Source organism: Camellia sinensis, chromosome 8 (assembly GCF_055761805.1).
Source record: "Camellia sinensis isolate YWXY chromosome 8, ASM5576180v1, whole genome shotgun sequence".
NCBI classification, from domain to species: Eukaryota; Viridiplantae; Streptophyta; class Magnoliopsida; order Ericales; family Theaceae; genus Camellia; species Camellia sinensis.
The window spans coordinates 184,760,349-184,788,210 of NC_138968.1; the positions used below are offsets into that span (position 1 = coordinate 184,760,349).

General features: G+C 36.7%; 1 long non-coding RNA gene and 1 pseudogene across 2 annotated transcripts; both read right to left on the bottom strand.

The window, feature by feature from the left end:
* Positions 1 to 3,493: 3,493 nt before the first annotated feature.
* On the bottom strand, positions 3,494 to 5,885 carry LOC114294444 (uncharacterized). The gene is made up of 2 exons (XR_003640458.2): positions 5,725 to 5,885; positions 3,494 to 4,951 (listed from the first exon to the last, which is right to left on the bottom strand). It is a non-coding gene; the product is annotated as an uncharacterized LOC114294444 (long non-coding RNA).
* A 13,307-nt stretch (positions 5,886 to 19,192) lies between these two features.
* Positions 19,193 to 22,755, bottom strand: LOC114294439 ((-)-germacrene D synthase-like; annotated as a pseudogene). The gene is made up of 7 exons (XR_014337278.1): positions 22,531 to 22,755; positions 21,673 to 21,950; positions 21,161 to 21,533; positions 20,714 to 20,932; positions 20,321 to 20,459; positions 19,961 to 20,209; positions 19,193 to 19,653 (listed from the first exon to the last, which is right to left on the bottom strand). The product of XR_014337278.1 is annotated as a (-)-germacrene D synthase-like (transcript).
* Positions 22,756 to 27,862: the final 5,107 nt, after the last annotated feature.

Here is a 27,862-nt window from a genome sequence, read left to right on the forward strand (position 1 = left end):
TGAAGGTTTCATAATACATTATCTCATATGAGCTCCCTTGGTCAATCAAAATTCGCTTGACGTCGTAGTCCTTGATGCGGAGAGTGATGACCAGTGCATCGTTGTGAGGGCAGTATATCCTTGCCAAGTCTTTGTCTGAAAAAGACATGACGTTCGTAGCCTCTGTTCTCCCCTTTTTAATGGTGGGTTGTACACTTAATACCTCCCTTAAGTGCTCTGCCTTCTTTATCATTCCCCTGAGCTCACATACTCGCTTAGGTTCAAATACCCCATGTATTACGTTTATCACGCCTTGAGGTGGGGTGTCGATCGGCTTTCCGTCTGGGTGATTGTGGTTCTGGGCGGCTGGCTGCGTCCCTCCCTCAATGTACTGGTCTAGATGCCCGGCTGCCACTAACTCTTCCAGATGCTGCGCAATTTTCAATGCGGTGCCCTTTTTCCTTATGGAAGGTGCACCGCGATCTTTCGTCATAGTCCTTCTGTGCCTCTCCCAATTTAGCTGGCCATCTGACAAAAGGTTCATCGCGTATCTCACTGAGAATCCGATAGATCAATTTTTTGAAAACCGTGGTAATGGCAATGCGGACTCTCAACCACCTCTTATCTTGGTCCTCTCCGTTGTCCCGCCTGCCTCGCCCGTTTCTGTTTGGACGTTCTACCGCGTTGACTTTTTCCGAAGTCTTTTTATCTGGTATTGCGGTTGTACCAGACTTCGTTTTAGCACGGGCGCCATCCTCTTCCACCCGAATGTGCTGGTGTAGCCTCTCCATTAAGGCTTCCATTGTGAGGGGGCATCATGGTAATTGAGTCCCTCAGCCTGTTTCTGACTGGAAGACCCCTTTTGTATTGCGCGATGGCGAGATTTGTGGGGTAATCTCCTATCTGGTTGAAGGTCTCCCAATAACGATTGTTGTAGGATCTCAACGTCTCCTTGTCGCCCATATCAATGGAGAGTAGCTGGTCGATCTCTACCGGCGTCTTGGTGTTCCTTCTAAACCTTGTTACAAACGCCTCTGCTAATTGCGCCCAGGAGGCTATGCTGCCTTCTGGTAGCCTCTCGAACCTGGTTAAACCTAGGTCGCCAAGGCTGGATGGGAATAAGATGCACGTCAAAACCTCGTTCCACCGGTATACTACCATGACCTGGCGAAAGTGGCTTAAGTGCATGTAGGGGTCTGTCTTCCCTTCGTAAGTCGTAAATTTAGGCTAGATAAAGCCTGAAGGTAATGGTGCATTCTCAATTGCCGAAACGAACAGCGAGCTGTGTAACCTTGCCAATGCTTTATCTGTTGGTTCGTAGGCCAAGTGCGGTATTGGCATTCCTACCTCGACGCTCCCATGCGTCCGAGGAGCCAACCGCTGAAGGGCTGAAACTCTGTGCGGGTCGCGTGCCCTGGCATCTTCTTTCCGTCGTGCCCTTTCTTCAAGCACAGTTCGTAAGTCAGACGATCTAGGCAACTCTGTTTGCCTAGATGATGTTTGGTGCGTATGTGAGGACCGATCGGTGCTTCCCTCAGTCTAAGACCTCAATGATCTCGTTCTCTCAGACCTGGAGTAACGAGTTCTGGAAGTCCTTGATTGAGTGTCGCCTATTCTGAGGCTCTTACTCTCTGCTTGCGATGGCGTGGTATGCCTACCACGATCTTCTGACTGGCGAGAAGGCGTATTACTTTTGCGCCCCTCTCCTGTCGCCACCCCCTTCCCTTTTATCTGGCGCTTCATCAATTCCATGTCCGCCGCCATCTTCCTGATTAACTCGTCCTGCTCCTTTACCCAATCCTCCAAAACTTGAGGGTCGATCCTCCGCCTTTGCCTATCAGGACTTGATGAGCGACAGGGGCTGTTACCCCATCTCCCCCTTGCATCCCTCCGGGGGTTCTTTCGCTGGGGCTCTAAATCTGCCATGGGAGGGATGGAAGGCGAACCTTCGCGCCTCCCACCTCCCTCTGGGGTTTGTCTGTTAATGGGGGACTGTGGCAAATCGTCATTGTGCGCCATTGCGTCTAATCTAGCAAGGAAAACTTTGATCAAGAGGTTTTGTTCTTTCTGTGATTCCCACAGACGGCGCCAATTGTACAAGCAAGAAATAATCTTTTCGTATAATCCTGTTGATCAAGTCCGCACTCCTCCAAACGTCGTCGCTTTATTCCCTGAAAACACAAACGTGAGCTAGCCGGCAGATGTGTGCCTGATACTTCTCCGATGCCTAAGTCAGCAAAATAGACAAATAGACAAAAGCTCTGTGTATTCGAGAATCAAAGTTGTGTTACCTCTCCATAGGTGATGTTATGAGCTTGTATAGGTTCTGCGTGGCACAATCATAGTAGGACTCTTATTCCTCCATGCAGAGTCCTCCTAGGAATCACACTCCTGAAGGATAATGCTTATCCTTCAACACCCCCCTCACTACTTAAACCAAGTAAGATGGTTTTACTTCGGTTGGATGTCAATACAACCGAGTTAACATGACCATGCTAAAGCTGCAAACTAGACCGAGCTTCAACTAGCTCGGTTCTTCCTTTCACTGCGTGCGCCTCGGTTTGACATACTCCAACCGGGCTGTTCATTTAATATCGAGCTAACCAAGCTTGGTGCTCCAATGCACAACGCCAAGCTAGCTAAGTTCTCGTGCAGTTGTACCTCGGTTTCCTGTTGAAACCATGCTATCCATAGTGTGCCTAGACCGAGCTATTAAACAGCAAGGTCCTGAGAAAAGGCCCACAATACCTCGGTTCAACTTAGTTTGACCGAGCTTACTTCTGCCGCTCTGACCATGCCAACCGAGCTAACTACAAAACTCCTTTGGACCGGGCTAACTTTAAGGCTCTTTTACTCAGTCTTTACTGTGGCCTACAGAATGACCCATTACCCAGCTCGGTCCAATGTACACATAAATCACCCTCTCACCTCTCAATAAAAGAGTCTCATCTCCTATTAACTTTGCTGGACGTTTTGAATATTTGTACATTCAAAAAATAAAATAAAAAATAATCATGTGACAGCTTGTTTAATCAACAGTTCAACTTTCTTTTCATAAATTATCACCAAACAAAATCTTGAAGGATTATTTGATTGAATGGATCAGAGCGTAAAATTTGAATTTTTAATTTCACATTAAAATTTTATTGAACAAAATTAACTGATTTTTTAATTTTACAACTAATAATACAAAATGAATATATAATTGAAGTTATATATTTTCATATATATTATAAAATAAATGTGAATCATCTCATTATTAATTCTGTTAATTAAATAGGACCTGAGTTTAAACATTCTCCGCACAATGTAAATGTCTTCAAACATGAAGAGGAGAAATTACACACTTTTGCTGAGTTTAAACATTCTTGTGATAATATTAGATTTTTTGTGATTAAAAAATATTTTGATGAAAAATACGTAGCATTATTAAAAAAAAAAAATAATGAATTACAAATTATCATAATTTTATTAAAAAATTAGGTAACATTACTATAAAAATACATAATTTACCCCCAAACAACTACATACCAGAGTATATACCCTAACCTGACCCATATTTGACAAGTCCAAATAAACACCACGTGATTATTTGTTTTCATTAGTATACTGAAGTAGTAGACATGATTCAATCAAAGACCGCTGTGAATGGTCCCCTTCGAAGTCTTGTGGAGGATGGAAAGCAACTCATGCGTCCACGCCGATGTACAATCCAATAATGTTATTCATCAAAGGTTGTCCTTGTCTTTGTTCGTATCCATCTTTGTTCTTATGCTTAATCATTGACTTCAATAGTATCTATAATAAGGGAAGAATTACACATAAGTGGAATCACAAAAATTATTTATAAAAAAAAAAATTTTTTTGATAAATATTAATAATCAAAATGATCAATATTTTCACATTTTTGTAAATATTTTTTGCGATCCCACGTATGTATAATTCTCCAATAATAAACTATATCTTAGATATCAGGCCATTTAAAAATTAAAAAAATAAAATCAAGACAAAACAAGAAACCCAATTAATAATTTTAAGATATTACATACGTGATTATATTTTTTTTTTATCAGCAAAGAAAAATTTCATTAATCAACATGAAATTAAAGGTACATGAAGATGAAATGCACTGAGAGAGATTCGGACAGTACAAAATACCCCTACTACTGGTACTCGCAACCATACTACCAACCCCTTGGCCTCACGATTTTTTTTTTTTTAAAACAAAAAAATGTTAAGAAGAACTTAACAAAAAAAAAAAAAAATACATGATTTCCTACAAAATCAACCCACCAAAACACCCAAACTGCTAAAAAAAAAACCTATTCTAACACCCAAGTTGGTAACCCAAAAGTTTTAAACACCAACTGCACTCCCAATGCACCTGAAAATTATATGTATTTAATTATATTATAATTTTGGTGAGTGCTTGAGCCCGACATCCTTCTTTTCTTGTTCTTCTTTTATTAGAACAAATATAAATTATATCTAATATCCTTCACAAATTAGGCATACTAAAAAAAAAAATTTATTATATATATAATCATATAAAATTATAATATAATTAAATCGACGAACACAATGCAATATTTATGTACTAATTACCCGTTACCATACTTCTTAAATGTGCGTGTGTCCTATGCTCCAATGATGATTTTTTATTTTATAAACCATTACTCTGATACCATTTGTCATGACCCGCTCCCCGTACCCAAGGGTTAAGTATCGTGATGGCTAATAACTGAGGTTATTTACGGCCAATTCTTAGACAAATTAATAAATACAAGCGGAAGAAATATTTAATTAAGGGTACGAAAATAATCATTGGAGTTTCTATTTTTATTACAAAATTTATTGACCAAAAATGTCGATATTTACATATAAAAATATATCGAAAAGTACTGTGTGGGTGTCTACTCCGCAACCCCGCATCCAAGACTTTCCAAAGGCTATTTCTGAAGTGCATTGATTCCTGAAAATTGGTAAACAACTATAAACACATGGCAGAGTGAGAAATATAATACCAAGAGTATAAGAGACACGAAATAACCATGGATAGTGAGTTAGGCCAAAACATTTATATAAATAAATCCTTTGAGTAGCAGAAATCATTTGAATAACAGAACTGAAACACATAGATTATGTAAGTAAATAGCCATAACCACGGTACAGAACAGAACAGAACAAAACAGAGGTCACAGAAGTGACAGTCAGAACAGAGGTACGGATTCAAGAGGTGGCTCGTACGGATTCTAGAGGTGGCTCCCACAATAGTGTAACACTTAGTTCCGCACAGCACTTTGGTCCACACAGAACAGAGGTACAGATTCAAGAGGTGGCTCGTACGGATTCTAGAGGTGGCTCCCACAATAGTGTAGCACTTAGTTCCGCACAGCACTTTGGTCCGCACAAAACAGAGGTCAGTGGATCCATGACAAACAGAGGACCACAAAGTGGTCAAACAGAGGCCAATGGTTATTTAAGTCCCCCAAGGCGTGGGACTCCCGTGGTGGTACTTACAAAATATAATTTTATATAAGGTCATAACTAAATATTCTTTAAAATATAAACAGACATATCCATGGGTTTCCTTTTAAGGAAATAGGGTTCAGAAGATAAACCACGTAACTGAAACTTTTATAAAACATAACTTTTATTAAAAACATAACTTGTATAAAACCGATTTTGGTAAGTTAAAACATATGTAAAATATATTTTGGTGACTCAAAATATATTATAACTCACCTTAACTTTAATACCTCACTCTTCCTTTCCACTATCAAAAACCCTTTCACCTTCCATTATTTCTCCCTTCTTTTCCTCCCTTTCCCTTCTTTCTTTTCTCTTCTTTTTCTTTCTTTTCTTTCTCTCTTCCTTTCTTTTTCTTTCTTCCTTCCGTTTTCTCTCCAGGCGCCTCCGTATTTATAGGGAGAAAAGCCTTACGTGGCGGATTCAGTAATAATTATATAGATTCGTTCTTATCTTTAATAAATATTTAAGATAATTATCTTTTAACCTAATATTTCAATACAATTATATAAATTAATCAATTCTTAATTAAATTACACGTTATTACATATTAACAGAAAATTAATTATTTATTTTATTATTATGTCCATTATTATTTTTGTTATTTATGTTATCTATATTATTATTATTTATATTTTGACCCCTAAACTTTTAATAATTATATTATTTTACAAAAATTACACATAATAATATATAATAAATTATATATTTTCCGAACTGAGATTAAATAATATTAGTATAAATTCTAGAGAATAATTAAAAATCTGGGTTGTCACACTATCAATATTTCCTTTTGTTTGTAGATGACTTCATTAGATTTACATGGATTTTTCCTTTATTTGTTAAAAGTGAAGTGTACTCTACATTTGTTCATTTCAAGAATTATGCTGAGAAACAATTCAATCTCTCACTCAAAATTTTTCGCACGAATAATGGTAGTGAGTTTGTGAATCATAAAATGCATGATTATCTTGCCTCTCATGGTATCATTCACCAGCTTAGTTGTTCTTATACTCTTGAACAGAATGGCATTGCCAAAAGAAAACATCAACATATCACTCAAACTGCTATTGCTTTGTTGTCTCAATTTTCTGTCCCTCTTGAGTATTAGTTTGAGGCCATGGCTACTTTTGTGTTTCTCATTAACAGGATGCCCAGTCTATCTCTAGGTCATTCATCTCCTTATCAATTATTGTTTAAATCCATTACTGATTACACTTTTCTCAAAGTCTTTGGTTACCAATGTTTCCCTTGGCTTAGGCCTTACAATTCTAATAAACTTCAACCCAGGTCCACTCTTTGTGTCTTCTTGGGATATCATCCTTCCACTAAGGGCTACAGATGCTTGGATCCCAATACAGGCAAATTTTTCCTCTCTCGACATGTCTTGTTCAATGAGAGTTGTTTTCCTTTTGCTCACACTACTGTAGTCCCTCTTACTTTACCTATCATTTCTTCTCTCTTTTGGTCCTCTGTCCCCTTTATTGTTCAGTCTGCTACTACTCAGCTTTTTCCTGCTTCTTAATTCAGCCCTACTGTGTCTCGGTTTCCCACAACTCATATAGCTCCTCAGTCTACTCTTGCTCCATCACCATATGCTATACAACCTAATGCACAACCTACTACACAGTCTCCTGCTGTCTTTCCTTGTGCATCTTCTCCTACTGTTGCTTAGTCTATTTTAGCTTCTATTTAACCATCTCCTGCTCCAACCCCTGCACCTGTTTCTATCCCCATTCAATCTATCTTTATTGATCTTCCTTTTCCTTCCTAATCTCTTTCTAATGTTCATCCTATGCTCACCAGGTCCAAAACTACAGCTCTTTTTACTCACACTCCTGATCTTACCCAAACAGAACCTGTCATCACTAAGTTGGCTTTTCACTCTCCTATTTGGTTTCAAGCTATGTCTGACGAAATTCAAGCTTTCCATCATCAAGGAACCTGGTCTTTAGTGCCCTTTCCTTCTTACAAGCTTTCCATTGGCTGTAAATGGGTTTTCAGAACCAAAAAGAACTCCGATGGCTCTATTGCTTGCTATAAAGCTTGGCTTGTTGCCAATGGCTATCATCAACAAGAAGGTATTAACTACCATGAGACCTTCAGTCCAGTGGTTCGTGTGCTTTTGTGCCTAGCCCTTTATCATTATTGGCCTATTAAGCAATTGGATATCTCCAATGCTTTCTTATATGGAACTTTGGAAAAGGAGGTGTATATGGATCAACCCCAAGGTTTTATTGATCCTCAGTACCCTTTGCATGTCTGTAAACTCCACAAGGCTCTTTATGGCCTCAAGCAGGCTCCTAGGGCATGGTATTATACATTTTCTAAGTTCTTGCTTGGGTAGAGGTTTCTTCTTAGTCATTCGGATTCTTCTCTGTTTGCCAAGACTACCTCTACTTCTATTACGATCATTCTCATCTATGTTGATGATATCTTGCTCACTGGGAGTGATTTTACTCTCATCAATGCTTTTCTTGTGCAAATACAAGAGGTCTTTTCCATGAAAGAACTGGGTCTTGTCTCGTATTTCTTAGGCATTTTAGTTCAATCTCATTCTCATGGCTTTTTCCTTTCACAACAAAAATATGCTGGTGAACTATTGTTCAAGGCAGGCATGGTGGATTGCAAGCCTAGCTCCACTCTTATGGCTCTCAAATCCCCCTCTGGTATTGCTGTCGATTTGCCTTTTTTCACAACCTTCTCTTTATCGCAGCCTAGTTGGTGGTTTACAATACTTAACTATAACCAGGCCTGACATAGCTTTAGCTGTTAATCAAGCCTGTCAGCATATGCACTCTCCCTTTGTTGGCCATTTTGCTGTAGTCAAAAGGATTTTTTGATATGTTGAAGGCACTTTACCTCAAGGTCTCTCTTTCACACCTGGTCCTTTTCTTCTTCATGCCTACACTGACTCTAATTGGGTTGGAGACTGTGTGGATCGCAGATCTACATCAGGCTTTTGTGTGTTTCTTGGTCCCAATCTTATTTCCTGGTCTGCTAAAAAGCAGGCTACTATCTCTAGGTCCTCTACTGAGGCTGAATATCGATCCATGGCTCATATTGTTGCTGAGTTATGTTGGCTTCAACAGCTGCTCAAAGAGTTGTCCATCTCTTGCTCTTCTCCACCTGTTCTTTGGTGTGATAATGTGTCTGCTATGGCTTTGGCTTCAAATCTAGCCTTTTGTGCACGTTCTAAGCATTGAGAAATACTCTCAACTATCTCAGCTCAAGCCACACTCCCAGCTTCCTCAACCATATTAGCTTAAGTCACACTCCCAACTCAAGTCACAAGAGAAGCCATTACAAATAACTCAGCTCACGCGCGTGCAAGATATTAAAGGCAGTTATAATAGATACGATTATGAGAGTAGAGTGATTTAGTTACATTGATTTGTAACAAACTCAATGAGACTTCATTGAGTATAAATATTTGTAAGACTTTATGATATTTAATAAGAAAAGATATTTTACAATTTTTGTTAGTTATGTGACACTAACATTAGGAGGGGTTTGTTTAAAATTTTAAAAATATAATAAACTTAACATATAGGGTGGAGTTTTTTTAATTTTTTTATATATATATATATCATATTTGAGGTTGTCAAATTACCACATAATATTTTAAAAGAATTGACAACTTTATATTAGAAGGTTTGGTAGAAAAAGTTTTAAGCCATCTAAAAGAAGATTGTATTGGAATAATTTAATAAAACTATTATTTAATAAATCCTTTCATTATTTGACTGTTATAAGATTTATATTAATTTAAAATAATTCAGTTGCAAAATTATTATTGTCTGAAATTACTATTTACTATATGAAAAGAAAAATATGACCAAGTATCATTGTTCTCTAAATTTTTCTTTTATTTTATTTTGTGTGATAGAATGTGCTTTTTTCTTCTTTCTTTTATTTTCTTTTTATTATTATTTGAAATTGATCTCTTATTGATAAATTTGGGTTGGATTCAATTATTCATGTCCTCCAGTGTATTCAAGTCCTGCAAAATCAATCGATTTATGGCGAGAACTATTTGCATGCTAGGTCAAAATACATAAAGAATGTACAGAGAATATAGAAGATATTGATCTTAATTTTCAATACAAGAATTAGTTACTACAACAATGCTTTTATACAAGCTTTATACAATCCTAACCTAACCTTAACCTGACTTATAACTACCTAACCATTTCTAGTTAACTGCTCTAACAACATAACATCTTTGATTAATATCTATAACAAACTAACTGATGAGAGATACACATGCAGGTGCAGTTGAGTGTGAGCTGCACTGAGTTGGTTGAGCTTCTTGAACTGCATGGCCTTGAGACTGAATATATGAGCCAGCAGGTTCTTTATCAGCCTCCTTCAAACTCATAGGATTGGGAAGGACTAAGAGTTTGCTTTGAAGATACTAAAAACAAGCCACTGAGAGAGGTTTAGTGAAGATATCTACAATTTGATCAGTAGTAGGAATATAGGCAATGTGTAGAGTCTTAACAGCAATCTTTTCTTGAACAAAATGATAGTCCACCTCAATGTGTTTTGTATAGGCATGAAAAATAGGATTATGAGCCATAGCAATAGTTGAAAGGTTATCACACCATAGAATAAGAACAGGGGCAGAAACATGAAGCTCAATAAGGAGGATGCCAAGCCAACAGAGTTCAGCTGAAGTCTGAGCTAAGGCTCTGTATTCGACTTCTAAAGAAGATCTGGACACAGTAGGCTGCTTCTTAGCAGTCCACGAAATGAGATTAGGACCAAGATAAATGCAGTATCCAGTTGTAGATCTTCTGTCAAGAGTACTACTAGCCCAATCTAAATTTGAGTAGGCATTATGAAGAAGAGGGCCACGAGAGAAATGCAGACCATGGGCCAAGGTACCTTTCAAATATCTGAGCAACCTTTTCATAGCAGCAAAGTGACAATTTAAGGGAGACTGCATGAATTGACAAGCAGTGTTGACTGCAAAAGCTAAATCTGGTTGAGTGATAGTGAGGTATTGAAGAGCACCTACCAAGCTTCGATAAAGAGAAGGTTAAGAAAAGGGTGAGACATCTTTAGAAGAGAAAGTGGAGTATTTAGAAGCCATAGGAGAGGAATAAGGTTTGCAATTACTCATGCCAGCTTTGGCCAAAATGTCTAATGCATACTTGTATTGAGAAAGGATATAACCTGAGGAAGACTGGATGACAGAAATACCTAGGAAGTAATTAATAAAACCAAGTTCCTTCATGGAGAATGTAGTACGCATTTGCCGAATGAAAGTTTGGATGTAATGAGGATCACTACCTATGAGTAGAATATCATCTACATAGATGAGAATGATAGTTATGGAAGTGGAAGTTTTTTGGACAAACAATGAAGAATCACAGTGACTTGCAACAAAGTTTTGAGAAAGAATAAAGGTAGAAAATGTAGAAAACCAAGCTCTAGGAGCTTGTTTTAAGCCATAGAGAGCTTTGTGTAACGTGCAGACAAGAGAAGGTTGAGTGGAATGAATAAAACCTTGTGGTTGAGTCTTGTACACCTCTTCCTCTAGAACACCATGCAAAAAGGCATTAGAAATATCAAGTTGTTTAATGGGCCAATTATAATGAAGAGCAAGACAAAGAAGAACTATAATAGTGGGCTGTTTGGCCACAGGACTGAAGGTTTCAAAATAGTCCACACCCTCTGTTTGAAGAAAACCTTTAGCTACTAGTCGAGACTTATGTCTGGCTATGGTGCCATCTGAATTTTTCTTTGATCTGTAAACCCATTTTCAACCTATAGCTTGTTTACCAGGAGGGAGAGAGACCAAAGGCCAAGACCAAGCTCCCTGTCTTTGGAGGGCTGCATACTCATCTAACATAGCATTTTGCCAAGCAGGATAAACAACAGCCTCTTGGTAGGTTTAAGGTTCAACAACAGTAATGGAGTTAGTAGTAGAGGCAGTAGTGAAACAAATGAGATTTTTGCTCTTAGATCTGGTAAGCATTGGATGAGTATGAGTACGAAGATAAGGAAGATCAATAACAATAGAAGAGATAGAAATTTGAGGTTCAGAAGGATGAATGGATGATTTAGAAGGAGTTGGAACAGATAAAGTGACAGAGCATGTGACTGTTGATGGACAGAAATAGATGGTTGCTAAGGTAGAGTAGGTGACTGCTGAGAGACAGAAATAGAAATTTGCTGAGGGACATATACAGAAGTGGAGGAAGTTGTAGGTAGAGGAAAGGTGTTAGGAAATTTTGAAGCAAGAGAAGGATGTGGTTTAGAAGACAGTGGGAAAGGCTGCAGGTCTGAAGAAGCATACCAAAAGAAATCAAGTAGAGTCATAGAGACTGAGAAAGAAGGCTGAGATGAGGACTGAAAAGGAAATGATGATTCATCAAAGACAATATGTCTAGAGGTATACACTTTCCTAGTTTTAGGGTCAAGACATCTATATCCTTTCATAGAAGACTGATAACTAATAAACACATAAGGGATAGACTTGGTTTGAAGTTTATATGAGATATAAGGTTTAAGCCAAGGATAGAATTTATAACCAAATGTCCTCAACAGCTGATAATTAGGCTTATGTTTGAATAAAACTTCATAAGGAGTGAGATTATTCAACTTAAGAGTAGGATGCCTATTAATAAGAAAAACAACAATAGCAAGAGCATCAAACCAAGGAAGAGAAGAGTGATGCATGTGAGTGACAATGGTTTCTATGAGATGCCTATGCTTTCTCTCAGCCACACCATTTTGAGAGGGAATGTGAGGATAGGAAAATTGATGTTCAATCCCTTTTTGTTTACGAAAATCTTGAAAAGTATGACTGAGATATTCACTCCCATTGTTATTTCTCAAAATCTGAAGTTAGTGGTGAACTGAGTTTCAACAAATGCTTTGAATTTGAGAAATTTAGCAAACACTTCACTTTTATAATAAAGAGAAAAAAGCCAAGTAAATTTGCTAAAATCATCAATGAATGGCACATAACATTTAAAGCTAGAAACAGATACTGAAAAGGGGCAATAGACATCAGTATGAATGAGGGCCAAAGGTTTATTTACAGTAGAATTAGATAAAGAGAAAGGAAACCTATGGTTCTTAGAAACACAACAATGTTCACATAGAGGAGAGCCTTTATTACCTAAAACAGAAGACTTAGGAACTAAGTGATGATGAGTTAATATGTGATGCAACTTCTTGGAAGAAAGATGACCAAGTCGAAAATGCCAACTTGGTCTGGTTACAAGAGATGCAGTAGAAGGAGAGCAAGAAAGGCAAATGTAAGAAGAAGAAGGCACAACAGCAGGAGAAGAAGATGGCACAGTAGCAGTTGAAGATGAGATGAGAGGATAAAGTTCTTGAGAATAGAAGCCTTTATACAGAATCTGCTGTGTAGCCTTGTCCTGAATAGGAAATGAATGCTCACCAAATGTAACAGTACAATGGTTATTTTTAGTCAATTGATGAACTGAAAGCAAATTGGAAGAAAGAGTAGGAACATAGAGCATGTTGGTAAGATGAAAGGGAAATGAAGGTGTAGGAAGAAGACCTTTACCAGTATGAGCAATAGGAAGAGTGGATCCATCACCAATGGCTACTTGCTCATGTCTTTGATAAGGTTGATAGAAGAAGAGATGATTAAGATCATTAGTCACATGATTAGTAGCTCCAGAGTCTAAAAATCAATTGACATTAGAAATGGAGGCTGGAGCAGATACTACATAGGCTTTAGAGTGGCCGGAACTTTGTGAGGTCTAAGAACTAGTAGGCTGATTATTCTGAAAAGTTGTATCCATCCTATGCCAACAGTCTAGGGCAATGTGATTGGACTTGCCATAGATTTGACAGATCACTAAGGGAGTAGATGAACTGCTTGCATGAGCATAGCTGCTATAGCTGTTATAACCTTATCTGCCTCTTTGAAAAGTGTTGAAGCTATTACCTCTCTGAGAATAACTAGATTGATTAGCTGGACCTTCTCGAAACCTGGCTCCATCTCTGCCTCTGAAATTACCTCTGCTTCTATAATGGCCTCTATGACCTCCTTTGATAGAAAAATTGCCTCTGTGTGTGTTGTAAGCCAAAAGACCTGGAGCTTCAGCAGCGTGCATGTGCTTAAGAGAAGCCTCTATATGAATATATTCAGAACAAAGTATAGAGCACAGTTGCTCTATAGAGATAGGACCTGATCTAGCACATACAGTAGTCTTCAAGGTATTGTATTCATCAGGCAAACCATTCAAAATCAGAAGAATAAGATCTTCATCATCAACAAGTGAAGATACTAAAGCAAGTTGATTAGCTATCACTTTGAATTGATTCAGATACTCTTCTATTGTGACTCCTTTCTTAGTAATTTTACTTAATTTACTGTTTAACTGATGTATATAAGACCTAGAAAGGGAGGTAAATCTCTTGGCCAGAGTAATCCATACTTCATGACTTGATTGACAATGAATCACAGATGTGAAAATAGATGGAGATAGTGTAGCAGTGATACAAATCATCAGCTGTGCATCAATAGTATTCCATAAAGTGTATCACTGCTACAAAATTAAAAATAAAAAAGAAAAGAAAAGAAAAAGGTAAGAGGAGATGACACAAAATTAGAAAGGCTAATATTATGATACACACTCTACAAAATTATAACATTTGTGTGTTTGATTATCACAAATATCATAATTCAATATTAGAAGAGTCATAACTTTAAAAAAATAATGAGTTATAACCAAATATTACTTAAGGTATAATTAAAGAACTCTTGAATCATAACTCATAACCAATATCACAATGAGTCATAATTGATACCACAATAGATCATAATCAATGACCATAAAAGGCATACCCGATTGTGCATATGGTACTATAAAATTTCTCAATTAAGAATTTTTTACCGATTTTATAAATATTGTGATGTATTTAATTTAGGAATTTTTTCCCCCCACATAATGCAAGGTTGCATTATATTATATCCGTGAAAAGATGTTTTAAACAAAAAAAATCACATAATTATATGAATACTATTATGTGTTACTCTACATAACTTGACCATGAGTTATTGCTCGTAACTAAAGTGGTCACTTACATAATCAAAGTGCATCTATATGGTATTTAATACACATCTAAGAGTTTTTCATTTTTTTAAATGTTTAAATTCTATGACTTTCATTCTCTTATGTGAAATTTATATTTTTTAAAACAAGATCAATAACCAAGACAAAACTTTGTTAAAAGAATTGCGATTTAAAGAAAAACTTTTTCAAATTTTAGAAATTACCAATGAAAAAAAGAAAGAAAGAAAGAAAAAAAAAAAAACCATTTCCATATTCAATATGGATATTATTTTATAGATTTAAATGAGTAGATATATATATATATATATATATAATATTTATAAAAATTAATGTGTATAATAAAAGTTATGTCATTTTAATTGAGAAAAAAAAAAGAAGCTAACTTAACAACACAATAACATCGTTGATGGAGTAAATTATTTAGTACTTTCAAAATATCACGTAATATTACTCATATGGTACTTTTAAATAAGTAATAACATAAAAATTATTAATTATGAGATAATATTGAGTCACTTATTTAAGGGGAATTTTTTTTAAAGTCTCTGATATTAAGATTTTATGAGATAAATGATATAAACATTTTCACAGAGAAAATTCAACACAGAGAAATTTTTTCCAACTCAGAGAAATTTGGCCTCGACTCAGAGAAATTTCTCTATGATCACACTAGAGAAATTTTTTCTTTGTGAAAATTGAAATTTCTCTAAGTCGGGGTCGAAATTTCTCTGAGTATGACAAAATTTTTGAGTCAAATTTTCTCTGTGAAAATATTGAGGGACCTTAATTAATAAAGAAAAAATATCTTGGATCTCTCCTACTACATAAAGTTAGAGAGAAATGTTTCACTAATTTTTCAATTTTTAAGATAATTGGTAGATAAAGGAGAATTCACCTTGTACGTTTTAATGGTTTTAAGACCCCTTAATACTCTAAAATTATCAAATAATTTTCCATTATGACGTAATTTTGGAGGACTTTAAGGCCACTCATAGTCCCTAATTTGTATAGAAAAATGCTTGGAAGCACTAATTAGTGCTCCCACTAATTAGGTGGTAGTGGGTCCCGCCATTAATGATGTGATGTTTTGATCTTGGAGTTGTATTTTTTTTTTTTTTTACTTTTTTAATGCATTAGTGCTATTAGTGGTGATGTTTTTAATGGGATGAATCATTGTTGATTTGAATAACATATTTACCAAACCCAAACAAACATCCTCATCTATCTCACTGATCAATGCCATAAACTTGTCTCCTCCCAAGTTTCTCTCTCATCATCGTCCTCGTCTGGTCGCTACTTGGCCTAATCAGCCACAACAAACAACAAAATGAAGCAAAAAAAAATTAAGAAAAAAAGAGAGGCACAGATGATGTTGGTGGAGACAAAGTGGTGACCGATTGTGGTTTGTGATTGTTGTGCTGCTTTTCACGGCGGCACGATGTGCGATGATTTGGTGGCGATGACCACGGCCACATGTGTGTCACGGCTTGATGAAAAAGAAAAAAAGAAATTGGGTGAAGCCTCTCATAAGGGATAATACTTGGGAAAAAAATAAAATTAAAAAAGATAGGATTTAGTTATGTAATGTTAAAATTGTAATTTTTTTATGATATAAAATGGTAATATAGTAATTTTATAATGTCCCTTAGCACTGTCCAGTTCATTGTTATTATAACAAAGATTAGTATAATTATTCAAAAATATAAGACTAATTATAATATTTCTTTAAGTTTCAAAGAAGATCAATTCAATTTATTTATTTTTTAACGTCACATAAAATAAAATAATGCCATGCCTAAATATAAGTCTAATTTATTTTATATACTGTCAATGTCAATAACGAGGCTTATAATGTAATCTATACTTTCAAAAAAGTAGTTTATTTTTATTTTTTGAAAAAATAACAGTCTAGTTGTAACAGAATTTTTTTTACAAATCATTGATAAAATTTATACACTTTAATAATTAAAATGTTTTACTTTTTTATAATTTTGTAATTTTTTTTTGGAACATTAGTCTAAAGTCCCTCTCTCATTTTTAGTAATAGAAGAGATCCACAATATTATTTTATGATGTCTAAGGTCCCTCAACCCCGCACTCATATATTACAGATAAATTTGACTTGAAAAATCAAACCTCATTTCTCTCTCTACCTTCTTCATTTCATCTCTCTCTCTCTCTCTCTCTCTCTCTCTCTCTAAATTCAAACCTCACTTCACTCCCTTCAATGGCCGTCGCCGCCCCCTCCACCACCACCATGAGACTAGGTGACCGTAATCGCAATCCCAATCGACAACTTGGACATGATTGTCACATCCTATCGCAACAAATCCCTCATAGTCTGGCACTTCACCAAGGAAGACTGAGTCTACAGCCTCCCTTGCCGCCGCTGCCGCCTCACCGACCACTCTCACTTCATTGAAGACATCGTCCTCTCTTTTGACGGCTAGTTTGCTCTCTTCGGCAGCTGGGACTCTGAGCTCCGCCTCTAGGACCTCTCCACCGGCATCAGTGCTCGTCGTTTGTCGGCTACTCCAAAGACGTCCTCTCCGTCGTCTTCTCTTTTGATAATCGCCAAATTGTCTCAGTTTCCTGAGACCGTTCGATCAAGCTGTGGATCTCAAGGTTGTCGTTTGAATCCATATTTTAGTCCACAAATTACAGAGTGTAGTACTTCCTCATAACATTTTGAGTCATTTAGATCTGAGTTAAAATTTTAGGAATAATATTTGGAATCTCTATCTCGGAAGGCTTTGAGGCCTCTGCTAATACCAAATCTTAATGCTCGCCTCAATAGGAACATTGAGCCAGCACCTATTAATTTTCTCTGTGTTATTCAATTTCCTTTGAATTTCTCTGCCTTGAACACAGAGAAATTTCAATTTTCTCTGAGTAATTTTCTCTATGTTGTTCAATTTTCTTTGGTTTGAACCCAGAGAAATTATTTGCGAAGTCCAGAATTTTTCTAGAGAGAATTTCTCTGGATTGAAATTTATCTGGATGGGACCTTAGATATTATGAAAATATTAAATATCTTTTATGTTATGAAATTTTAATATTAGAGATCCTAAAAAAAAAATCCCATTTTTTTTTTCTTGTTACATTGTACGACTATTTCCCTTTTTGTTTTTAAACCAATGAAAAACTTTTATTTTTATTTTTTTAAGTGCGAATATATCATATTTTCTGTTTATGGGATATGGAATGGAGAGATATAATATATACATTTATATCCTACGTGTTGAAGAAGCCTAAGTAGGTGTTTGACATGCATTAAGAAAGTATATTTTTTTTGCATACATACATTTATTTAGGTCATATCAATTAACATCTATCAACATTTCCTCTTTATTTTTTTACACACTTTTTCTATTTTTCTACACATTTTTTTTATAAAAAATTAAAAAATACATTTATTTAAAACATCCCAAACCACCCTCTAAACGTTTTTGGTCCCCTCAATAATTGTTCCATCAACCACGTTATTAGCTCCGCCCAAATGTCTTTGGTTTGCTTTCGATAGACTGTTACGGCCATCAACCACGTTATTAGCTCTGCCCGAATGTCTTTGGTCTGCTCTCGATAGACTGTTAAACCAATGAAAAACTTTTTATTTTTTATTTTTTTAAAAGTGCGAATATGTCATATTTTCTGTTTGTGGGATATGGAATGGAGAGACAATACAGTCGTACATTTATATCCTACGTGTTAAAAAAAATATTTTTTTTATATGCATATATTTATTTAGGTTACATCAATCAACATTTATCAATATTTCCTTTCTACTTTTTTACATACTTTCTTTACTTTTCTACAAAAAATTTTTTATATATAAAAAGTCAAACAGTATACTTAGGGTTGGTTTAGGATGTTCTAAAAAAGTGCACTTTTTGACTTATTGGCTTATATGGGTTGGATTTGGGTTGGGTTTGATGTGATGGGTTAGAGAGCTGATGTGATTTAAATAAGATGATTTGACTTAAATAAGATAGTAACTTTTTGTCTTTTTGTATTATTTAGTAGATGTCAAACTTGGCCTATTTAGAATATCTCAAATCATTCGTAAATATTTTTGGTCCCCTCAATTATTGTTCCATCAACCACGTTATTAGCTCCGCCAATGTCTTTGGTCTGCTCTCGATAGACTGTTATGGCCACCAAGTTAACAAGAACGCTAAGTATATATAACATCACAAAAATTCATAATTTTTGTTATAAAGTAATATATATAATTTTTTATTACAAAAATTATAATTTTCACTACAAAATTACATAACTTTATGCATACCTTATTTTGTCATTCATAAATTTCATAATACACATCACAAAAAAACAAAAACAGAAAATTAAGAACAAAATAATTCTCCACTTGAAATGCATTGAATGATTTCATTTCATATTACAATGTTTCCAGGAAATCTATTAATCCCGACCTCGTGAAGCAGAGAATTATTTGTATTAGTTCTGTTACAAATATAAAAATTAAATATAGAAGCACACGCAATACACTTGAATAAATAAAATTTTATAAAATTTGTTAATAAACCCACTTTTAAAAAAGGAGAAACTACATTTAGGTGAAAAAAAATAAAAATAATTATCAACATATGAGGGGTGCAAAATATTTCATTTACACCCCACCACAGACACACTTCCATCCCCATGTGTTAATAATTTCTTTTTCTTTTTCCTACCTACATGTAGTTTCCCCTTTAAAAAATCTTATTGGTCTAGATATATTTTGTATCTAGATTGTGATTTGTTTTGTTTTGCTTTTTTATTAAGATATTGGCACGGGATCGATGAGTACTGAGGTTACAAAACCTTTAAGCCTAGTTCCGGAATGAGTGTAACTATCTTCATCCTTGTATAAAACATCTATCACTCGTGCAAGATTGACTACTCGCAATAACAAAGGCATTGGGACCTCGATTGGATGGAGGCACTCTGCATTTATATCTTTCCATGCATTTGTAACTTGTTTGTGAAATTCAATGAGCACTTCTTCCTCCGATGCATCATGCTGTTTCATGTAACATTCCACTGCCGAAGCTACGTGACCTCTCTTTTGCTCAAACTACAATAAGCGTTACATGATGGTTAGAGAATATGATAATTAAAAAGCCAAAATAATTAAAAAGCCCACTATTTTTGGCTTTTTTTGGACTTATTTTGAAATTTTTTATAAAAAAAATTAAAATTTTCGATTCATCTTGTCAAGCTAAATTTAAAAGTCTAATATTTTTTAATTAATTAATTTATTTATTTATAATTCAGTAAAGATGAACTAAGCTCACCACATTAACAACATTAACAATACCGCGTGATCATCGGGATTACAACATAATACACAATTTTGCAAGACTTCTGATTTATCTTATTACCTTGCGGCTAACTATGTCATCCATGAGTCTGCAAACTACCGATGAAGCTTGAACAATTAAAGGACCACTTGACACCCAATCAAAGGCCTCTTTGGACACCACCTCTCCCATGCCCATCAAGGAAGAGGTTGTTAACATTGTGTAACAAGAAGTTACTAGAGCAACTCGCATATACTCTTCGATACTTGGAACATAGCCTTGGTGAAACCATTTGGCTTCTTCAAAGTATGCTCTAACTAAAATTTTCATCTGAGATATGAACAAAATCGATCACTATTATTGCTTTTTGATCAAATTTCACATATAATCTTATTGCTAATCACAAATTGTTTGTTTGTAACCAATCAGTACGAGGCTTACTGCAGATTTTGCGTAGTGGACGCGATATGAAGTTTCTTTCCTGGCCATCTCTTCATCAATCATGTTGTAAACATCTAGAAGTGCTTGATAACATGGTTTCATGTATTCTGGAAGTTGATCTATGGCACTGATTTCCCACCTGAAATACAGATAGATAATGAACAATTGAAGAGATTTTGATACTTCTATGAGATCAAATGCAAAGTTCATTAACGTTGTGTTTGGTTGGGGATTTCGGAAGGGATTTGGAAAGGGAAAAGGAAAATAAGGTGAAATGTGAATAAAATATATTTGTATTTCATCTAATTTCACACACTTTTTTCCTTTCCATTTCCAAATCATTTTCCAAATCTCTCAACCAAATAAAGCGTAAGGGAATGAATCGGTTTGAACCTCTCAATTGCATCAGTGAATAGCACAAGTTCTTCTAAAGTACCATAGACATCATAGATGTCATCAATAATGGAAGTCAAGGCAGTCACTTTGGTTAGCATCCTTCTAGCAAGTAGGTATTGGGGCTCAAAATAAACTCCCAATATCCAAAAATAGCACTCCACCATTCTGTCTCTTGCAAAAGGCATTTTCTTTGCAAAGTCCAATTCTTTCCACCACCTGAAATATGTAATAAGATCTATGTTAGTCAATTTTTAAACCACTTCAACATGACTGGAAAAGTGTGACTTGATTTACAACCTTACGGATCCATAAAAAATATTCAAAAAAAATGCTTAGAATTTGAAATGTATGGATCAAAAAAGTGCACAATTTAAATTTATACTATACATTTAAATTCTGGGAATTTCCATTTTTTTTTTCTGGGCATAAATTTATGCAAGTCACCTTGTGATTTCACTTAGCTCCCATTGGTGCATTTTTTGCAATAGGTTGAAATCTAATTTTGCAAAATTCAGTAGAACTTTATTGTGAGAATCATCTTGCTCATAGAAGAAGAAGTAACGGGTTGCCTCTAGCCTTGTCAAGCCCTTGTGTATGGGCTGATTTAGAGCATGAATTACTTGTTCTTGAACAAGATTGCTCAAGTTGGATACCGCAGACTCAAGGTGAGTGATGGTAAAAGACAATGCTTCATCCAGTATATCTTCTCCTCGCACCCTAAGATGTGCAGCCTCCTACAAGATTAACATTCCTCTCACATCGCCAATTAAGGATTCGCGAATTTTGCCATTGTCGTCCTTGAATTTGTTGAACACATCTGCGTAACCCATCCAACACATGATATATTAGTGTGGCCAAACTAACATATGGACTTGTATGGCTGTGTTTGACTGTTTTAGCCTTGTTCAGATACCATCAGACGCCAAAACATCAAATGCATGGCAAATGAGACTTACCACAAGAGATGGGATATCCTTGTTGTCTAAGCAACCGAAACAAGAGAGCAATAGTATAAAGATCATCCTTGGCTTTGTCATCATGGTGATCATAATCGGTTTCATATGTGTTGTAAAGCTGTCTCAATCTCACTTTCAAAATGGTAAGACACCCCTAGGCGTTGGATTGCATCGATGAAGTTCAGTTTCTGTGAAAGCTGATCATTAGCTGCCACTAGCATCTTTCTCACTTCCTCTTTCTGCTGCTGAAGTTGTTGGCCCATTTTAACATCCACTTCCTGCATAGACAATGAGAATATATGATATATACAAAGAAAATTATATTCTTACTCAAAATTTATACATAAAATAAAGCAAGAATAATTTGATAATGCTATTTTCGTAAATGAAATCAAACTTCACTCTTCATAATTAATGTTATTTTTCAAATGGAATATTGTGAATTTGAAAAATAATAACCAAATTAGTTATTATCAAGTGTTTTTATATGAAACAGAGATATATGAAAACAGAGTTGTTGCTTCATGTTAACATCTACTTCCTGCAACATGAAAACATATATATATATATATATATATATATATATATAAGTGCATGTGTCCAACAAAATTTCATGATAATAAACATGGTTGTTCAACAAAAATCCATGTAGTTTCTTTCGTGTCCATGTTGTCAGATTTTAAATATCAGTTGATATTTAATAAGATTTTAGACTTTTGGTACCAATATTTACAGATATATTGGTCGATACTATTTGATATCGATTGATATATAACCGTATCCTTATTAATACCTGTTCTAATATTATTATTTAACACGGATATTAAATATGTGCAATGCTAGCAAATCCAATTTTACCGTGGCATGAGAGGCGTATGCGAGGAAATGATCTCCCCAAATGCTAGGATGATAATTGGCTGAGCGTCGAGTGACCTCCGGTACCATATTTTTGGTTGAATCAGGAATAGGTAAAGCATGAATAGATAATTCCATGTTCTTGTTTTTGTTTTTGGTTGTGTGACGAGAAAATGGAAGTGAACAAGAACACTCTTGTGGCCCCTTTTTTTTTTCTTTTTTCTTTCTCTTCTTGGCTGTGGCTGATATGGACTGAAGAGCTCTAGTGCTTTGTTATTTATACTGCAATCCCATGTATTTGGAGGCGAAACATTAAGGAAGAATCCGAGTTCGTGCACGTGAAATTTACGCTCCAATTTCTACTAAACTAAAAAACAAATGTGGACCTCAAATTGAAAAAACAGACCAAATTGATTAAACCGAGCCAAACTGTCACGACCCGAACCCGCCCCCGTGGGTTAAGGACGTAACCGGCCAGTAATCATGAGATTACCTACGGCCTCAAACTGTTGTAAACGTATTTTAACAGAGTTAATGGGTGCCAAACGGAAGCAAAATTAAAAACTTTGTCCATGGAGCCGTGCTTATATGCACATCAAACAAACCATACTCAGATACGTTAATAACTCACATCAAAAGTACGGTTTCACCAAATTCATTACAGACAGGATCGTCCAAAACGAGTCAGCCTATAACAGACTATGTACAGACATGCACTAGGTCCTTGCCAACAAGACAAAACATAGGTACATAGTAAAAGGGCAAGGATGGTCTCATGCGCGAGGCACAAGGCTGACTCTCCCAAAACTCCTGTTGTTTCTAGCAGACTTCACTGGGGCTGGGTTTGGACTTCCCTTGGCTCACCTACAAATACATGAATGAGCGTGAGCGATAGCCCAGTGAATAATATCAAATATAACAGTTACATAACAATATGTAGAACAACATGCTCCAAACGGCCTTGGGCCCAATTCATACTTCTGTTTAACAGCAAAATATATATATATAACTATACGAAATGCAAGTCAAGTAACTGTAGTTCCAAACATTCTGGCCTTTGGCCCATCCGGGTTTCCATTCATGGCAAAACGGCCTTCGGCCCATTTATTCATGTCAAACGGCGTTTGGCCCATTCATTCATGTCAAACGGCCTTTGGCCCATTCATTCATGTTAAACGGCCTTTGGCCCATTTATTCATGTCAAAACGGCCTTTGGCCCACTCATTCATGTCAAAACGGCCTTTGGCCCACTCATTCATGTCAAAACGGCCTTTGGCCCATTCATTCATGTCAAAACGGCCTTTGGCCCACTCATTCATGTCAAAACGGCCTTTGGCCCATTCATTCATGTCAAAACGGCCTTTGGCCCATTCATTCATGTCAAAACGGCCTTTGGCCCACTCATTCATGTCAAAACGGCCTTTGGCCCATTCATTCATGTCAAAACGGCCTTTGGCCCATTCATTCATGTCAAAACGGCCTTTGGCCCACTCATTCATGTCAAAACGGCCTTTGGCCCATTCATTCATGTCAAAACGGCCTTTGGCCCATTCATTCATGTCAAAACGGCCTTTGGCCCACTCATTCATGTCAAAACGGCCTTTGGCCCACTCATTCATGTCAAAACGGCCTTTGGCCCATTCATTCATTTATTCTCGTCAAACCTTTGTCCACAATCCCAATTAACAACTCATAATATTTATAGGGGAACAACAATTGGACATTGACAAGTTTTCAAATATTGATATTACTCACAGTGATCGGCTTGTGGATGCCCCCTGGAGCTTGACCCTACACATTTCATGAATACAAAAGGGTCACTAACGGTTCAATCCGTTCTTTAATTCACATATTCCTCTTTAGGCTATGGTCTTATCTCATTAACTCATTTACAATGCTTAACATATGCCTAAGAGTGCTTACAAGTGAAAGAGAACGGAAAACGAATCACAGAGTGCATGAACAAAATTCCAGGAAACAGGGTCCCCGCTCGAGCGTAAACTTCTCCGCTCGAGCGGACCCTTAAGGCCTGCAGAAGTACTGGTTGCACGAAAGATGCGCTCGAGCGTGGAATAGAGCGCTCGAGCTGAAGGCCTGTCTACGAAAATCCACGCTCGAGCGTGGAGTGTCCCGCTCGAGCGGACATCCAACTCTGCAAAAATGCTGGGAGCACGATTTTCCCGCTCGAGCGGCCATTACCCCGCTCGAGCGGACCTCAAAAATCTGGGTTTCCCAGATCGTGTTCTTGAGCTCCAAATCGGTTTTCCATCTACATTTCTTGCATGCAATGGTTCAAATTACACATTTACACATGCTAACATGCTACTAATGCAAGATTACAACATTAGGAAAGCTCAATTACATGAATTATCTACATGCATGTCCCAAAATATCTCAAACCCGTCATCAACATGCTCAAATTCAAACATTCAAGACTTATACTCCCATGATTTGTACATGCATGTGGGAGATGCTCATCATTCTCAACTTAGATGGTACAAATGGTGATTACAACATGAGCTTTAACCAAAACTCCACATGAATCATGTGTTTCAGGCTCAAACATGCAAATTCAAAGTAATTTCTTACATGCATGAGTTCTAAGACTTCAAACTCAACAAAAATCAACTCATTACATGTTCTTGATCACAAACAACCCTTGAACTTACAAATTACAAGTAAGAGTCCATGAATTCACTTACCTAAGAGCTTCAACACTCAAGCTCTAGCCAAATCCTGAGCTAGATCTTCAAATTCCCAAGTCTTGAGCCCAAATTACACAAATCTCTCCCTTTTTCTCTCCATGGCCGGCCTCTCTCTCACTCTCAATTGTCTAACTCAGATTTTTGAGTTTTAAGAGAGCTAAAGGAGAGTGCAATACAAATATACAACAAGCCCCACTAACAAATATTTTAATATAAAATAATGGGGTACTTAATTTATTAATTTAATCAGTTTAAATTGACCAGAATCAAATTTCAATTAAATTTCACCGTAGGCCCTAAAAATTATGCCAACCACAATGGCGTAATCAATTTCGGGTTCCGTGGCCGATAAGGCCCTCAATTAAATTTCCAAAGCAGACTACTCAAACAGATATTCCTACGATGAACAGATAAAATTTCAAACCACATATTTTCACATAGTGGAACACAAAATCATATCAAAATACATAATCACACCATGTTAAGGACCAATTAACATACTACGGAACAGGGGTGTCACAGTCTTCTCCCCTTTAGGAAGTTTGGTCCTCCAAACTTAACTTACCTTCGTCGGGAAACAAATGTGGATAACGTAGACGCATTTCCTCCTCTTTTTCCCATGTAGCATCTGTCCCATAGTGTTCCTTCCATTCCACTTTCACCATTGGAATGGATTTGTTTCTCAATTCTTTCACTTGTCGGTCAACAATTCTTTCCGGCCATTCAGCATATTCCATATTTTCATCAATAGCAATCCGGTGATAATCAATCACATGCAACGGGTCTCGGAGGTAACCCCTCAACATTGACACATGAAACACATTGTGGATTTGCTCAAATCCCGGTGGCAAAGCAACTCTATAAGCAACTGGACCAAGTTTCTCCAAAATTTGAAACGGCCCAATATAACGGGGCGTCAACTTGCCCTTTTTCCCAAACCTGACTTGGCCTTTCATTGGAGAAACACGGATGAACACATGGTCGCCGACCTCATACTCAAGAGGTCTTCTCCGGACATCTGCATAATTCTTCTGTCGGTCTTGAGCTGTTTTGAGCCTTTGCCGAATAGTTTTGATCTTTTCAGAGGTGTCTTGCACAATTTCAGGCCCGAGCAAAGCTCTGTCCCCGACTTCTATCCAACAAATAGGTGATCTACACCTCCTACCATACAAAGCCTCGTATGGTGCCATACCGATGCTGGAGTGGAAGCTATTATTATAGGCAAATTCTGCAAGTGGCAGGTAATCTTCCCAACTCCCCTGAAAATCCAAAGCACACATGCGAAGCATATCTTCCAAAGTCTGTATTGTTCGTTCTGACTGCCCATCTGTCTGTGGGTGGAATGCAGTGCTGAACCTTAGTTCTGTTCCCATAGCTTCCTGTAAACTCTTCCACAATCTAGATACAAACTTCGGATCTCTATCCGACACAATGGATACTGGAACTCCGTGTAAGCGGACAATTTCATCAACATAAATAGTAGCCAACCTCGGGAAGTCCGAGGTAGGCCAACAACGAAATCCATAGTCACATGTTCCCACTTCCACTCAGGAATGGGGAGAGGTTGAAGTAGACCGCCTGGTTTCTGATGTTCAGCCTTAACTTGCTGACACTGAAGGCACTTGGACACATATTCTGCAATCTCTTTCTTCATTTTAGGCCACCAATAGATTTGTTTCAAATCTCGATACATTTTATTGTTACCCGGATGCATAGCAAATACGGATCTGTGGGCTTCATCTAAGACCCTCTTCTTTAGCTCCGGAATAACTGGAACACATATTCGGTTTCAAAATTTCAACATTCCATTCTCGACACTGAACTCTGCTTTTGGGCTGACTTCAAATTCATCAATTACCTTCCGGAGGAACTCATCTTCTTTCTGTTTCTGCTTGATCTCATCAACAATTGCCGGTTCGGCTGTAATGGCGGCTATCAATCCGCCCGGTTCACATACCACTACCTCAATTTCAGACTTTTCAAAGCCTTGCAAAATCTCCCTTTGTTCAGTAAGCAAACAAGCCATACTCCCTGTTGATTTCCTGCTCAAGGCATCAGCCACTGTATTAGCTTTTCCGGGGTGATACTGGATTTCTAGGTCGTAATCTTTTATCAATTCCAGCCATCTTCTCTGACGCATATTCAACTCTTTCTGCGTGAAGAAGTATTTTAGGCTTTTATGATCTGTGTAGACCTCACACTTTGCCCCATACAAATAATGCCGCCAGATTTTCAAAGCAAAAACAACTGCGGCCAATTCTAGGTCATGTGTTGGATAATTCTTCTCATGTGGCCTCAACTGTCGGGAGGCGTAAGCAATAACCTTTCCGTTCTGCATTAACACACAACCCAAACCCTTATAAGATGCGTCACTGAAAATCACAAAATTTTCCGTACCTGAAGGTAGTGTCAAAATTGGTGCAGTGGTCAATCTTGTCTTCAATTCATGAAAGGCTGATTCTCTTTCACTATTCCACTCAAATGGTTGTCCTTTACGTGTCAATTGGGTAAGAGGCACAGCTAATTTCGAAAAGTCCTTTACAAACCTTCTGTAGTACCCAGCTAAGCCCATGAAACTGCGAACTTCTGTCACATTAGTTGGTGTAGGCCAATTCACAATCGCTTCTATT